The sequence below is a fragment of the Symphalangus syndactylus genome, chromosome 7 (genome assembly GCF_028878055.3).
Source record: "Symphalangus syndactylus isolate Jambi chromosome 7, NHGRI_mSymSyn1-v2.1_pri, whole genome shotgun sequence".
Taxonomy (NCBI): Eukaryota; Metazoa; Chordata; class Mammalia; order Primates; family Hylobatidae; genus Symphalangus; species Symphalangus syndactylus.
Genome location: NC_072429.2, coordinates 46,842,699 through 46,857,644, shown reverse-complemented (window position 1 = coordinate 46,857,644; position 14,946 = coordinate 46,842,699). Strand labels below are relative to the sequence as shown.

General features: G+C 40.7%; 1 long non-coding RNA gene across 1 annotated transcript; it reads right to left on the bottom strand.

The window, feature by feature from the left end:
- Window positions 1-8,758: 8,758 nt before the first annotated feature.
- LOC129486305 (uncharacterized) lies at window positions 8,759-10,883 on the bottom strand. The gene is made up of 3 exons (XR_008658915.1): window positions 10,286-10,883; window positions 9,486-9,648; window positions 8,759-8,954 (listed from the first exon to the last, which is right to left on the bottom strand). It is a non-coding gene; the product is annotated as an uncharacterized lncRNA (long non-coding RNA).
- Between the last annotated feature and the right edge of the window lie 4,063 nt (window positions 10,884-14,946).

Sequence of the window (14,946 nt, the reverse complement as noted above, 5' to 3'; positions counted from 1 at the left end):
ACAGACCCCATGTTCTTGACCACCACGCCAAACAGAGGAGGGATGTTCTAAATAAAAGTTAGAAAAAACAGAAGATTTTCAAAAGTTGTTAATCACACAAATTCATTAATGTGTGCTCTTATACAATCGAGGTATATTGTAACTATTAAATTTGCACACCCAAAACATTGTTACACCTTGTGAATATCACTGGGTGTGTCTCAAAAGTTTAGTACTGGACCCTATAGGAAGGTAGAATGTTGGAGAGGAACTAGTGGAGAACAGCAGTGTCTCTGGGTCAGTCCTATGAGAAAATCTCCTTTTTTTGATTCCTCATGAGATGGAGGCAGAAAGTTACCCAAAATAAGTCTTAGCAAAGCCTCCAATTTGTCATATAATAAACTGATATACTTTATAGCCAATCTTAATACATGTACATATCTATTCAGTTTCTTTTTTTGCCTTCTCAGCAATTTAATAATGGACTTGTTGGCTAGTTTGGTTCAGCATTGTGCTAATAAAGTAAAATTGATGGGTTGGGTTTAATTCCCTTTTACCTCTGGTGGCCATATATTGCACCCCTAACCTTAGCAAACATGAGCTGTTGAGTGACCTCAGAGAAACTGTGTTTGGCTCAGAACAAGTCTATCAACGTTATACAAAAGGTAATGCTTTACATAAAGTGTGTCAGAACTTTTATCTTTGTATTCCGGGACAACATATTAATTTTCACAGAGAACAACACACGTGATTTGTTTAATGTCTACAATAGATCTCTGAGACAATCAGGAATAGATACTTGGAAAGTTCAATATCCTATACTTATTCAAATTGACCCTACTATTTATATTACACAGGCATATTAGTCTTTGACAAACCTCATGATCCAATATATACTCAATTCATCTTGCTTTTATATAGCCAGAAATAACTAAATTAAAAATAAAAATAGGCCAGGATCAGTGGCTCACGCCTGTAATCCCAGCCCTTTGGGTGCCCGAGACAGGTGGATCACCTGAGGTCGGGAGTTCAAGACCAGCCTGACCAACATGGAGAAACACCATTTCTACTAAAAATACAAAAATTAGCCGGGCGTGGTGGCACATGCCTGTAATCCCAGCTACTAGAGAGGCTGAGGCAGGAGAATCGCTTGAACCTGGGAGGCAGAGGTTGCAGTGAGCCGAGATAGCGCCATTGCACTCCAGGCTGGGCAATAAGAGTGAAACTCCATCTCAAAAATACATACATACATACATAAGTAAATAAATAAAAATAAAAATAGGCCAGCTGTGGTGGCTCACACCTGTAATCCCAGCACTTTGGGAGGCCGAGGCAGGTGGATCACGAAGTCAGGAGATCAAGACCATCCTGGCCAACATGGTGAAACCCCATCTCTACTAAAAATACAAAAATTAGCTGGGCGTGGTGGCATGCACCTGTAGTCCCAGCTACTCAGGAGGCTGAGGCAGGACAATCACTTGAACCCAGGAGGTGGATGTTGCAGTGAGCCGAGATCGTGCCACTATACTCCAGCCTGGGCGACAGAGTGAGACTCTGTCTCAAAATAAATAAATAGATAAATAAATAAAAAAAAATAATCGAATCTTTCGTTTTTAAAATTTGTTTAGAGACAGGGTCTTGCTCTGTCACCCGGGCTGGAATGCAGTGGTACTATCACAGCCAACCCTAACGTAGAACTCCTGGGCTCAAGCAATCCTCCCACCTAGCCTCCCAAGTAGCTAGGACAAAAGGCGTGCACTACCACACACAGCTAATTCTTTTAAAAAAACCTTTTTTTTGCCAGGCGCGGTGCTCACGCCTGTAATCCCAGTACTTTGGGAGGCCGAGGCGGGCAGATCACGAGGTCAGGAGATCGAGACCATCCTGGCTAACACAGTGAAACCCTGTCTCTACTAAAAATATAAAAAATTAGCCAGGCATGGTGGCGGGCGCCTGTAGTCCCAGCTACTCGGGAGGCTGAGGCAGGAGAATAGTGTGAACCAGGGAGGTGGAGCTTGCAGTGAGCCGAGATTGCGCCACTGCACTCCAACTTGGGCAACAGAGCGGACTCCGTCCCAAAAAAAAAACCAAAAAAACAAAAAAACTTTTTTTAGGGATAGGGTCTCGCTAGCTTGCTCAAGTTGGTCTCAAACTCCTGGGCTCCAAATATTCTCCCACTGCAGCCTCCCAAAGTGTTGGGATTAGAGGCGTAAGCCACCATGTCCAGCTTACTTCAGTTTCTGATTGCTTATGGAAGAACCCTTACCTAAGGACAAACTAATGAAAAAAAATCAATTCCAACTCAAAAACACAGATTTAATATGCCTAAAACAAAGTGATCTGAAACAACGCAATTCATTAAGTGAGAGAAACCTACAGGGTTTCACTTAACAGGTGCTTCTGCTCAGCAAACTAGATCTAAATTTTTAAAATTTTATTTTTTAATTGACACATAATGATATATATTTATAGGTATATAGTGATGTTTTGATACATACTATCATTATACATAAGGTATAATGATCAGATGAGGGTAATTAACATATTTATCATTTCAAACATTTGTCTTTTTTTCTGTTGGCAACATTCAATATCCTCCTTCTAGCTATTTGAAACTATGTATTACTGTTAACTATAGTTAACAGTATAGTTAACTATACTGTTATACTATAACAGTGACTATAGTTAATAGTCACCCTACAGTGCTGTAGGACACTAGAACTTATTCCTATCTAGCTGTAATTTTGTATCCTTTAACAAATATTTCCCTATTCTCCCTTTCCCCTACCCTTCCCAGCCTCTAGTATCCTCTGTTCTATTTTTTACTTCTGTGAGACGAAATTTTTTTAGCTTCCACATATGAGTGAGAACATGCAGTATTTAACTTTCTGTTCCTGGCTTATTTCACTTAACATAATGTCCTCCACTTCCATCTATGTTGCTGCAAATGACAGGATATCATTCTTTTTCATGGCTGAATAGTATTCCATTGTATGTATATACATCACGTTTTCTGTATTCATTCACCTGTTGTTGGACTCGTGGGTTGATTCCGTATTTTGGCTATTGTGAATAGTGCTGCAACAAATATGGGGGTGCAGATGTCTCTTTGATATACTTTCTTTTGGATAAATGCCCAGTAGTGAGCTTGCTGGATCATATGGTAGTTCTATTTCTAGTTTTTTGAGAAACCTCCATACTGTTCTCCATGGTAGCTCTACTAGTTTACATTCCTGACAGGATAGAAGAGTTCCCTTTTCTCTGCATCCTCATCAGCATTTTTTTTTTTTGTCTCTTCGTCCTAACTGGGGTGAGATGATACCTCATTGTGGTTTTGACTTGCATTTCCCTGATGCTTAGTGATGTTGAGCATTTTTTCATATATTTCTTGGCCATTTATATGTCTTCTTTTGATAAATGTTTGTTCAGATAATTTGCCCATTTTTAAACCGGATTGTTTGCTGTTGAGATGTTTGAGTTCCTTGTACATCCTAGTAGATCCAAATTTCTGATGTGATCTGACAGCTGACAAAGCCACAACAGTAAAGGAAGTGCCTCATAATTATCCAAAGATATTCAGAGGAAAGGAAAAGGATGGTGAAAGTTAACATTAGCGTGAAAACTTATCAGACCAAAAATGAGGATAAGTAAATCTACAACTTCAACTGGAAACAGAAATGGCTGAAATTAGAGCAGGAACGAATACAATTTTTAAAAATATTGAGAGATACCAATTTGTAGAGAAAATGTAAAATGTTGATGTCTGGTATTTCAAAGTAGATGTAAAAATCATGCTCTTGGAAAGGGCTGATACTCAAAACTCTTCAAAGTAAGTTAAATATAAATACTACAGGCACGGGGTGGGGAAAAGGGGAGGAGAAGGAAAAGACAGAGTTAGTTTAGGTTGTGCAAGCTATGGAGGAAGACTGGGTTCTAGCTCTGCTATTTAGTAACTGATTTGGGCAGGTGTCTTAATCTCTGCGTCTCAGTGTTCTCATCTATAAAATGGGAATAATAGAATTTACTCACAAGGCTGTTGTTAGCATTTTATTAGCTAATATATAGAGTGCTTATGCAGTGCCAGTATATAATAAGGGCACAATATAGCATTATACTTCCAAAAACAATATATCTAAAGATTAACAACAATGGTAACATTTAATCAGAAAATCAAGAAGAAATCTGACACAGATCTACAATCCCTTATCCAAAATCCTTGGGAACACGTTTCTGGATTTAATTTTTTTCTATTTTAGGGTACAATACATTGTATTACCTATATTTTACTTAATGTGTAGCAACCCTTCATCAAACACACTGTTTCTACAATGAAATGTATCAGTAGTCACACTAAATGGAATACTTTTTTTTTCTTTTTGGGACAGAGTCTCGCTCTGTCACCCAGGCTGGAGTGCAGTGGCATGATCTCGGCAACCTCTGCCCCCAGGTTCAAGTGATTCTCATGCCTCAGCCTCCCAAATAGGTGGGACCACAAATATGTGCCACCACACCCAGCTAATTTTTGTATTTTTAGGAGAAATGGGATTTCATCATGTTGGCCAGGCTGGTCTCAAACTCGTGGCCTCAAGTGATCCTCCTGCCTTGGCCTCCCAAGGTGCTGGTATTACAGGCGTGAGCCACTGCACCTGGCCCATAAAGGATAATTTTAAATAGATTCATGTCAGTTCAGATTTTGCTACTAAATGAATTAAGAAATTTTTTTGTATTTTGGAATTACAGATAAGGGATTGTGAAGCTGTATCTGTAGAGCCATAAATCTTATTTATTAAATAATAGAATAATCATTAAGGGAAATATACAGCAATAATGATATTAAATGAAAAAGTTTTCTGAAAACCTAATGAGTACCCAGAAAACCTAATAAGTTTGTTTTTCACTTAAGAAAAAACAAAAAAGGTATATATAGTTATCATACAGGATATGTTACTTGGCTTACACTTGGGTGACTTTTTTGTGACATAAATTGTCCACAATGCCTGCCTGGAACATCTCCCTAAATGTTCCCGTGACTGACTATTTCAGATCTCTGTTCAAATGTTACTTCTTCAGACAGGCTTCCTTGATCACTCTATTTAAAATACTGGGTGAGTGGCATGCATGGACACTTTCACATACAATCACACAGAAACTCTCTTTCCCTTTTCCTATTTTCTTCTTCTTTTTAGCACTTATCACTATCTAGCATTGTATTATACATTTGTTTATTGTCTTACATAGACTGGAAACTCTATGACAGCAGACATTTCATTTTGTTCAAGCATCTGGAACAACGTCTGGTAAATAGACATTTGATAAATGTTGTTCAAAATATGACCCAAGAAAATAAGGCTGACTGAAAAACAACAAAGAATTCCAAGAACTAGTCCTGACATAGCAGGCCATACCTACTTTCCAGAAGTTCAAGGCCAGAAAAAAAAGAGCCATTTAAACACCAACTGTAATATGTTTATGTAAGGTGTCTACTTTTGTAGTAATATAAAAAAACTCTTCATCATATACATACTTCAGTAAATACTTATTTCCGATCTAGGAAATATAAGCTAATCATTACATTTACCTTATCTTATGTTTTATTTTTTATTGATACAAAATACTTGTACATATTTTGGGGATACATGTAATAATTTAATACATTCATATAATTTGTAAAGATCAAATCAGTGTAATTGGGATATCTATCATCGTAAATTTTTGTCTCATGTTATTTGAATTATTCTCTTTTAGCTATTTTGAAACATATAAGAGGTTATTATAAACTATAGTCACCCTACTGATTTATCACTATCAAACTGTACATTCGTATCCATCAACCAACCTCTCTTCATCCCTCCTCTCCTCTCCCCTTCTCTACCTCTGGTAACCACCAATCTACTCTCTGTCTTCATGAGGTCAGGGCTGGGATTACTTGCAGGAGCCACTGCACCCGGCCAGGATTTCACTCTTTTTAATGGCTGAATAATATTCCATTGCATGTCAATCACATTTTCTTTAACCATTCATCCACTGATGGGCACTGAGGTTGATTCCATATTTTGGCTATTTCAACAGGACTTCAATAAACATGAGAGTGCAGCTATCTCTTTGTTGATTTCCTTTCTTTCGAATATATACCCACTAGTGTAACTGCTGGATCACATGGTAGTTCTACTTTGTTTTCGGAGGCACTTCCATACAGTTTTCCATAGTGGCTGTACTAATTTACATTCTCACTGACAGTGTATGAGGGTTCCCCATTCTCCACATCCTTCCACCAGTATTCATTATTCCCTATCTTTTTGATAAAAGCCATTTTAGCTGGGATGAGATGGTATCTCATTGTGCTTACATTTACATTTAATCATTAATTTTGAGTATTTTGAGTATTTAAGTAGACAAGAAAAAGTACGCTCAAAAGATAAAAATGATTACTGTAACACAAAATATTAAAGAAATAACTGACTTTATATTTTTCACTTAGAGTATTGTCTTGATTTCTTCCCCTGACACATTTTAATCACCACAGAAAGAAATCCCACTGATCTTCTTCATCTAATTGCAAAGTGCTACTGCATTAGGTTATAAAAATGGCCTGGATTAGCTTCAGAAGGCACTGGTGTCTGGTTGCATGTACGTACAGCAACACATTGCATTTAAAAGTAAGCAAGCAAAGGAGTTTTAGAGCTACCACAAAATATGCAACAAAATTCAATAGTGCTATCCAGTTCAGATAGATCCACTCTTTGGAAAAGCCCAGCTTTCTTCTCCATCTCTAAGTTCATCCATGTTAGTTCTGACATCTGAATTACATTTCAAAACAAGGGAAGAAAATAAAGGTGCAAATAAGAATTTAGGTCACACTCTCTGCAAAAGTATCAAGAATAACTACCATTTTCAAAATGTCATACTTGTAGCCTACAAATTTACATTTTGCTGATTATGGTAAATGTAAGACAACAGTATCATTTCAACTTCTGTTACTTTTACTTTGGTATTTTATTCTTGCTATTACTCTTAAATGATAAAGAAAAATATGCTTCAATAGTACATAATTAATGACTTTCAAACTGTTATCCCAGATTCTATAAGGATTTTCTGTGAGAATTACTTGAAAAAAATAATGGAAATTGACATTGTATACATTTTCTATTGGAAGAGGAACCCTTGGAATAAAACAAATTAGCACACACATCTGGTTCAGGTGCTGTTAACCAATGATTCCAGAATGGGAGGAGATGGGTCAAAAAGATGAAGCCAGACAATTGATACTAAAAAAGATCAGAAACTCAGAGTTACATAAAATTTGACAAATGAGATCAAGTTTAAATAATTACTGGTCCCTTTGCTCTCAAGTTATTGTTTAGTGAGTTTCATCTGGATAAACACATTTTGGTGGTGGTGCAGTTAGGAGGATGAGGAATGATTTTCCCCAGCTTTATACCCTCAACAGAGAGGGTTCTGCTTACCTGCTTATGAAAACCAATTCGATATCATGTTAGCATTTAAGGAGTAAACTAAAGGATTCACCTTAATAACTCCAACATCGACAAAGAAAAAGCTGTCCTTGCTTAAAGCAAAAATTCAAGATTGCTACTATAGTATGTTTCAGCGCACATATCAAGTCTACAAGTCTCACACTTCTGACCCTTGTCTTCAAGTCCCTAAACTGGAATAAAACCAGATAAATGCCTGAGGAACCACTTCACACCCTAAACACGTGCAAACTTTGTTCAACAGAACATTTTACTGCCAAAATGGAGTTGGCAGAAGTTTGGAGCAAAGGCCCCCAGGCTGCATGATTTGTTGGCACCAGAGAGCTTAAAAATCTTAACATAATACTGCAGAGTTTGAGTACTACCAATTTGCTTGAGACTCCTCCTCCAAGTTTGACTTGAGATAGATGGAAGCTGCCATGAAGAAAGACTATTAACACTTCATCCTCTATCCAGAAATACTTTTATTTCTCACTCCTGATTGTCATACCTCTATATTCCTTGGTGGTTGTATTTAAACGGTAAATCAAATGCAGTCTATTTTGAAATGCATATAAATTCAATTGTCTATTTTGAAATGCATATAAATTGGGTTGCTTGGATAAAGGGACACAGGGAGAACTACTATAAACACATACAATTAATTATGACAAAGTTCTACTTAGAAAACACTTGATCCATGCACACGTATGTTTATTGCGGCACTATTCACAATAGCAAAGAGTTGGAACCAACCCAAATGTCCAACAACGATAGACTGGATTAAGAAAATGTGGCACATATACACCATGGAATACTATGCAGCCATAAAAAAGGATGAGTTCATGTCCTTTGTAGGGACATGGATGAAACTGGAAAACATCATTCTCAGTAAACTATCGCAAGGACAAAAAACCAAACACTGCATGTTCTCACTCATAGGTGGGAATTGAACAATGAGAACTCATTGACACAGGAAGGGGAACATCACACTCCGGGGACTGTTGTGGGGTGGGGGGAGGGGGGAGGGACAGCATTAGGAGATATACCTAATGCTAAATGACGAGTTAATGGGTGCAGCAAATCAACATGGCACATGGATACATATGTAACAAACCTGCACATTGTGCACATGTACCCTAAAACCTAAAGTATAATAATAAAAAATTTAAAAAAAGCAAAAAAAAAACAAAAAACAAAATAAATAAATAAATAAATAAATAAATGAATGAATGAAAAAAAAAAAGAAAACACTTGATCCAAATAACCCCCATATATCACAGTTTCTTACCCTAAAAATGTGGGAGAAATTAAGATACAGAATTATCTGTAAATTGCTACCATTTTACATTTGGTTCAGCTTGTCCTCTCACTTCTGTAAGTCTGAATGATGGTAGTTTATCTTGTATGTGAACAATTTAGGAAAGCCAGGAAAGAAGCCAAGTAGAGTTCTCTTCAACAAGAGTCAACAATAAAGTCTTACTTGGAATCTTCATAAGCTTGATGCTGTTAATTAGGAAAAACTGCATCGGAATTTTAAAATTACAGTTGAGTACAGGCAACTATATAACTAGCAACTTCAAACCTGTAAATGCTTGATAAATATGCACTACTGAGAAAGGATGGTTTGCTTTGGAAGGTTATCTTGTCCTATGTTTCAATAAAAGACAAGGTTTAAAGAGATGCTACTTGCTCCTCATACACCTAAAAAACTTTTTTCTTGAAACTTTCTAATGTTTTCCCTCCGTAGCTCCATGTATTTTATTAATGTGTCTGATAGCCTGTTTTTCCTCCTCTAGAACCTCCAAGTTTTCTAATTCTCAGCTATGATTTTATATCATAAAATCACCAGTTTCTAATCTCCACAATACAGCTGGAAACAACTAGAACAGAATATCCTTTAGGATATTAAGTTGCAGAAGACTGTACTTCGAAGGATATTTACATAGTAGTGCTGCCACCTAAAGATGAGGTGAAAATAAAGAAGCAATTCAAAGGAAATGACCCATCACCCTTAAGCCAGTCTCATTTTCTCACCTCCAGCTAGGAATTAATAAGCGTGTTGTTGTTGTTGTCGTTAACAGGGAAGTTGAACTGTTTCGTAATAACTTATTTCTGAGCTCTAATTCTCTGTGGCAGATAATTCCAGACTCAAACCTTTTCTAGTCCTCTGCGATTCTTCTCAGCCATCAGGCACTGCCTGCAATACGTAAGAGGCAGCAAAAGATACTTGGAAAAAAAAAATTGAGAGATTTCTGGTTTAGTGAATAAAGCAGGCAATAACAGACCTTAGAGTTTTCCCTCTATCAGTGGCAGACTCCTCACAACGCTGAACAACTGACTTACATTTTGATAACTCTATTTTCATCTGTAAAATGGGAGTAATTATACCTTAGTCCTACTTGCCTCGCAGGCTCAACTAGATATGCTTCTGGAAAAGGTTCTCTAACAAGTGAGTTTAAAAGTCTACCATTGCCTAGTAAAGAGGGATTTTGTGGTATATTTGCAAAGTAACTTCAAAACAAAATAGTTAAATAAGTTGAGGCAATGATTAAGTTTTCCTAAATCACAGTTTGACTTCTCGGAGGTCTATTTAAATAATGTTAAAGATGACAAATGCAGTTTTTATTTTGCTGCAGTTATTAGCTGATCCACATTCCATCTACGTATTCAGTGTTCCAGGATGGAGACGTGACAGCATAAAAAGCGAGGAAAAGCGTTACCCTGCACCAAAAATCTTGTCAAACTTGATACGATTTCAAGAAGACTGTCTTAAAGGACATTTTATAATTTCACATTTAGCCCTTGCATAGCTATTTATGAAAATTAACTTTTACCCTTTCCCCCTCGGCCTAAGGAAGTCGCATTCCCTCAAAGGGGCCCGGCTTCAAAATATTACACTGCGTGGGAGGCTGGGCAGCAACCCCACGCTTCCTGTCAAGGATTCCTGGGGCCGGAGCCTGAAAAGTGGTCTAGCCCCTCTTCTCTATGCTAATTCTGTCCTTCCGACCCCTCTTGGCGGGTGTCTGAGGGCCAAGGTGAGACCTTCCCAGGAGATGAAAGGCCTATTGCCTCCTCAGAGACCCGGGCGGAGTTGGGGCGGGGGTGCGGCGTGATGGGGTGGTAGCGGCAGTCGCAACGACGCACAGGGCCCTAAGTTGGAGCTGGCGCAGGCCCTTCAGGGTTCTATCCCCGCCTGAGCCTGGCTTCGGCCTTCAGAAGCCCAACGAGTACTAGGTCTTTCTGGGGCGCTGCGGGCGGTGGGTGGAGGAAGTGTGGGCGGAGAGGCCACAGACATCCCCCTCCTCAGACGCGCCCCAAGGCCTGGGCCGCGGAATGTTGACGCGCCAGGAGCCGAGGGCGCGCTCACGCGCGAGAGGGGGGCGGAAAGAGCGCGCTCGGCGGCCGCCGCGGCGGCAGCTAAAACGGAGGGACGCGAGAGCGAAGGGCGCGAGCCACGGAGTTGGGAGGAGGGGTGGGGAACGCGGAGCGCGCGCTGACGTCGCCTGGAGTCACGCACGGAGCGCCGGGTTACGCGCCGACGTCTGGCTGCCACGACTTGCCGTCTGCGGCGGCGGCGGCGGCGGCGAGCGGATCCCGCAGGGGAAGGAGGAGGAGGAGGGAGAGCCAAGGGGGCTGTGAGTGAGCGGGAGAAGCAGGGTGTGAGCCGGACTTGCCCGCGGGAGGGAGAGCGAGCGAGAGCCGAGCCAGCCATCCGAGCCGCCTCCTCCTCCTCCCCTCGGCGTCCCGCCCCCGCCCGCCAGCCAGCCCGCCCTCCTTCCTCCTCAGCCCGCAGAGCCCAAGTGAGGCGCAGCTCGACTAGCGCCGCTGTCCAGGACAGGTGTGCGCGCGCGCGCCCTCCTCCCCTCCCCCCTTCCTCGCGCCTGCCTCGCGCGCGCCCTCCCTCCCGCCAGCCTGCGCCCTCCCTCACCTGCGGCAGGACAGCGCCCGCCCGCCCGGGTAAGCCCCTTGCGACCTTCCCTGCTGCCACTGCCACAGCTCCAGGTGACGCTCGCCCCGTCCCCTCTACTTGCCCTCTCAGTCCAGGAATAATTATAGTACCATTGCAGACATCCCCGCACCCTCCCTCTTGGAGACCCAGGCGGTGCAGCAACGTTCTCTCCCACCCCCCGCAGCGAGAAACGAATGAACCCCCTCTTACTTTCAAAAGAGGACAAAATAACACGCCCCTTAAGAAAAGAGGCGATCCTACCTCCGCAGGCGCTGGAGACCACCAGTGATGCGTTTGCTTAGAAATCGCTGAGCCCCATTTCCCCTGGCCGCCTTCGCCCTGGGGCCTGGGACTGTGCGCTAGACGTGGCTGACACTCCCTGCACGGCAACCCTGGAAGGAGGGAGAGGAAGGAGAGTTCTATAACCCAGGCTTCACTGCCAACCCCTCCTCTGTTCGGTTCCCCCCAGCCCACCACCACCAAATACATACACCCGCCCAGGATGCGTTGTAAAAACAAAACAAAACCAGAAAAAAAAAAAAAAAACCTTTGGTGCTGACATCGCAGATGAAGCCGGGCCCAAAGATGGGTGGCCCGAACAAGGCATTTTGACTGCCCCACAGCGCTGGGTCAGCTCCACAGCTCCTCTGCCTTTGTCCGAGGGCAAAAGGAACGGATGTAAAGCTGAGGGGTCTTCTCTGTGAGCGGCGGTGGGCCCCGGAGGCGGGCTGTGATGTTTGTAGGGGAAGGCACCCAACCAATATATCTGCCATAAACCTGAACTTGGGTTGCAGAGGCCCAAGAGACTGGCTGGGGTAACTGGTTCGTAGCTGTCTACCCCGGAATAAAATGCCACCTTCTTTTCCGCGGTGTCTGCGGGACCCTCTGTTGAGGGTTCTAATTCGTTTTGGTCTGGGCTCCTTACATTTGTCCGGCCAGGCGCTTTTGGACAGCTTTTCGCAGCGGTGTCTAAGCTTGTGTTCGGTGTCCTTGGAAGGGAGGTCCCAGAGCTTTACAATAGGCTGGATTTGGTTTGACATCTTTTGGTGGACTGTCAAAGGGGAAAGGAAATTTTTGGATTACTTCAAGATCCCCCACCGCCCCCGCCCAACTGACGTTTGCGAATTGCGGCTTTGGAAATTGGAGTGTTGACTAGAGTGTGGAGAGAGAGTTGCTGATTTCATTGCTTTGAGTACTAGTAAAACCATTTAAGTATCAGCCGGAAGGGAGACAGCTATTGACATTTACATCGGTTCTGTTTGGACCTTTGGGGTACATAAAATGTCGGGTTCTCTGAATCTTTTATCGAATTTAGAATGTCTGCTACATTTATTTAACTCTTCTGCAAATGCTTAAAATGAAAACATTTTGGAAATGCGAGGATTTTTATCAAGTGGATTGTTCTCTTCATATTTTAAATGTTTACTTCGTATCTTTAATCCTAAACATTAAAATAGCATTGAAGAGGCATGATTTTCAAGATTAAGTGAGCTATGGAAAAGGAATACGCTTTTAAAGAACGATCTGGGAAATGCTGTTACTATTAGTCATTGTTGTTGTTAAATGTTAAGATTTATTTGAGAGTTTCTCAATTTTTTTGGTAGATAGTCATGAGAAGAAATGGCTAATTCCTCCACTCTGAACATTTACAGTACAACATCCCAGTTAGTTTTAATGATTTGGGTACTGAAGATAGTTGTTTGGTTTAAGACTGGTATTTAACCTAAATATCACTTGAAAACACAAACTCTAATGTTCTTTATTTTGGAAATTTGTGATTTTGTAAAATATTAATCAACATATTGTTTCTATTAGGAACTCTATAATCAGAAGGGTTTACTACCCAGAGGTAGACAACCTCTTTCCAAGTCTATTTTACAAATGTGTGTTGATTTTTACTTTATAAAACCAAAGCTGAATTAGATTATTTCAGAATCACCTGTAGTCAGGCTGAAGAAAATTAAAGCTTTTTTCATTTTTGTTCTGCCTAATGTGTATTTCTTTGCGCACAATTTTTTGTTGGTAAGAGTTTGTTAAATACATAGAGACAGTGGGATTAAAAATAAAGCAGTCTCTATTCTCTTTAAAATGTGTCTGTTGTATTAATAATAAAAGGGCTCAAGAAATCTAGAGACATTATGTCTTTGTAAGCATATTGTGAGGAGAAAGGAAATGTTTACTTTTTGATAAGTTTTTCATTAACATGGATTTTTGCTGCATATTAATTTGCTGTATATTTCGTTTTCCCTTTGTCTTTCCTACATTCTAATGAAATTATACATTTAGTTTTACAACTGTTTTACAGTAACAAATTCAAACAGCTGGATACTAGAACAGACTTAATTCACCAAGTTAGTATATTGTTTAGATTATTAACAAATGGTTAGAAGTCTTAAAATCCACTTATTTTCTAATGACTTTTCAGTGTTACAATGCAAATATAACTGTGAAGTTTTATTTAAAGTTTAAACTTTTTGTTTTAAGACTTCTGGAAGTTTATATTCATTTCTCCCAGATTGCCTTTTAAGGCTACTGTACACTATAGCCCAAAGAAAGCTGCCTTTCACCTCCTTAGTCTGAGAAAAAGCCCACACTTAAAGGCTTATTCTGAAATTAACTCTCGTTTCAGTCGTGAAAATATGCTAAAAATCCTATTTATCATTGAATTATTTTGGAAAGGCATTGTTAATCTTGTTTGTTTTTTAGATACACATATAAAGTAGGAGAGAAGCTGGCATATAAGGGCAAAAATTTTATACATATATAATGAATAGCATAAAACAAGTACATATTTATGTGGCGAGATCCAGGTCCCAGTCATTTGCTGATTTGAGCTTAAAATTCCCAGTTTAAGTGTACAAATGATATTCAACTTGTGTTCTGTCTGGAAACTTCATCAGTTGCCTCCGCGCTGGGTAACTAAGAAGTCAGTTCTTGGTGGCAGTCACTTTTTCAGAAAAACAGAGCACTTCGAAACTCAAATCATTTCGGAATCCCTGTATATAGACGTCTAGGATGGAGGGCAAGAAAATTTAGACTGGAAGTCGGGATAGGAAGGCGGGAAGTTGGGATAGGAAGGCGGGGCAGTTTCGAGTCTTAGTCTCCTGTCCTGGGGGCAGCAATCAGCACGGAAGAAAGGCTGGGACTGGCAGGGGGTGGGTGGGGCCCTCATCGTATTCTCATTGGCCTTGTTGCTGCCTTGAGTTTTCATTAGGGAGCAGGGGCTTGGTTTGACGCAAGGTAAACTCTTGAGGAAAAGCAGCAGCCCTTCTAGATCGGATTATACCAGATCTTAGCCTCAGTTTACAAGTGAAACGTAATGTCCCACTCCATTCTCTGTGGAGATCCTGCTACTGAGCCTTTTTGTCCCTGGAGGGGCTGGGGTCTATCCGGAGTCCTGATTGCTACTGTTCGAGCCCGGAGGAGTTACTGCTTCTTCGCACGTATATTTCTGTGCAGTTCAAAGTGCTTCAAAAGTTCCTGTGTCCCCTTCCCAATAGACTTTGGGACAGGGGAGGGAGTGCAGAAAAAATCAACACGGAAAGA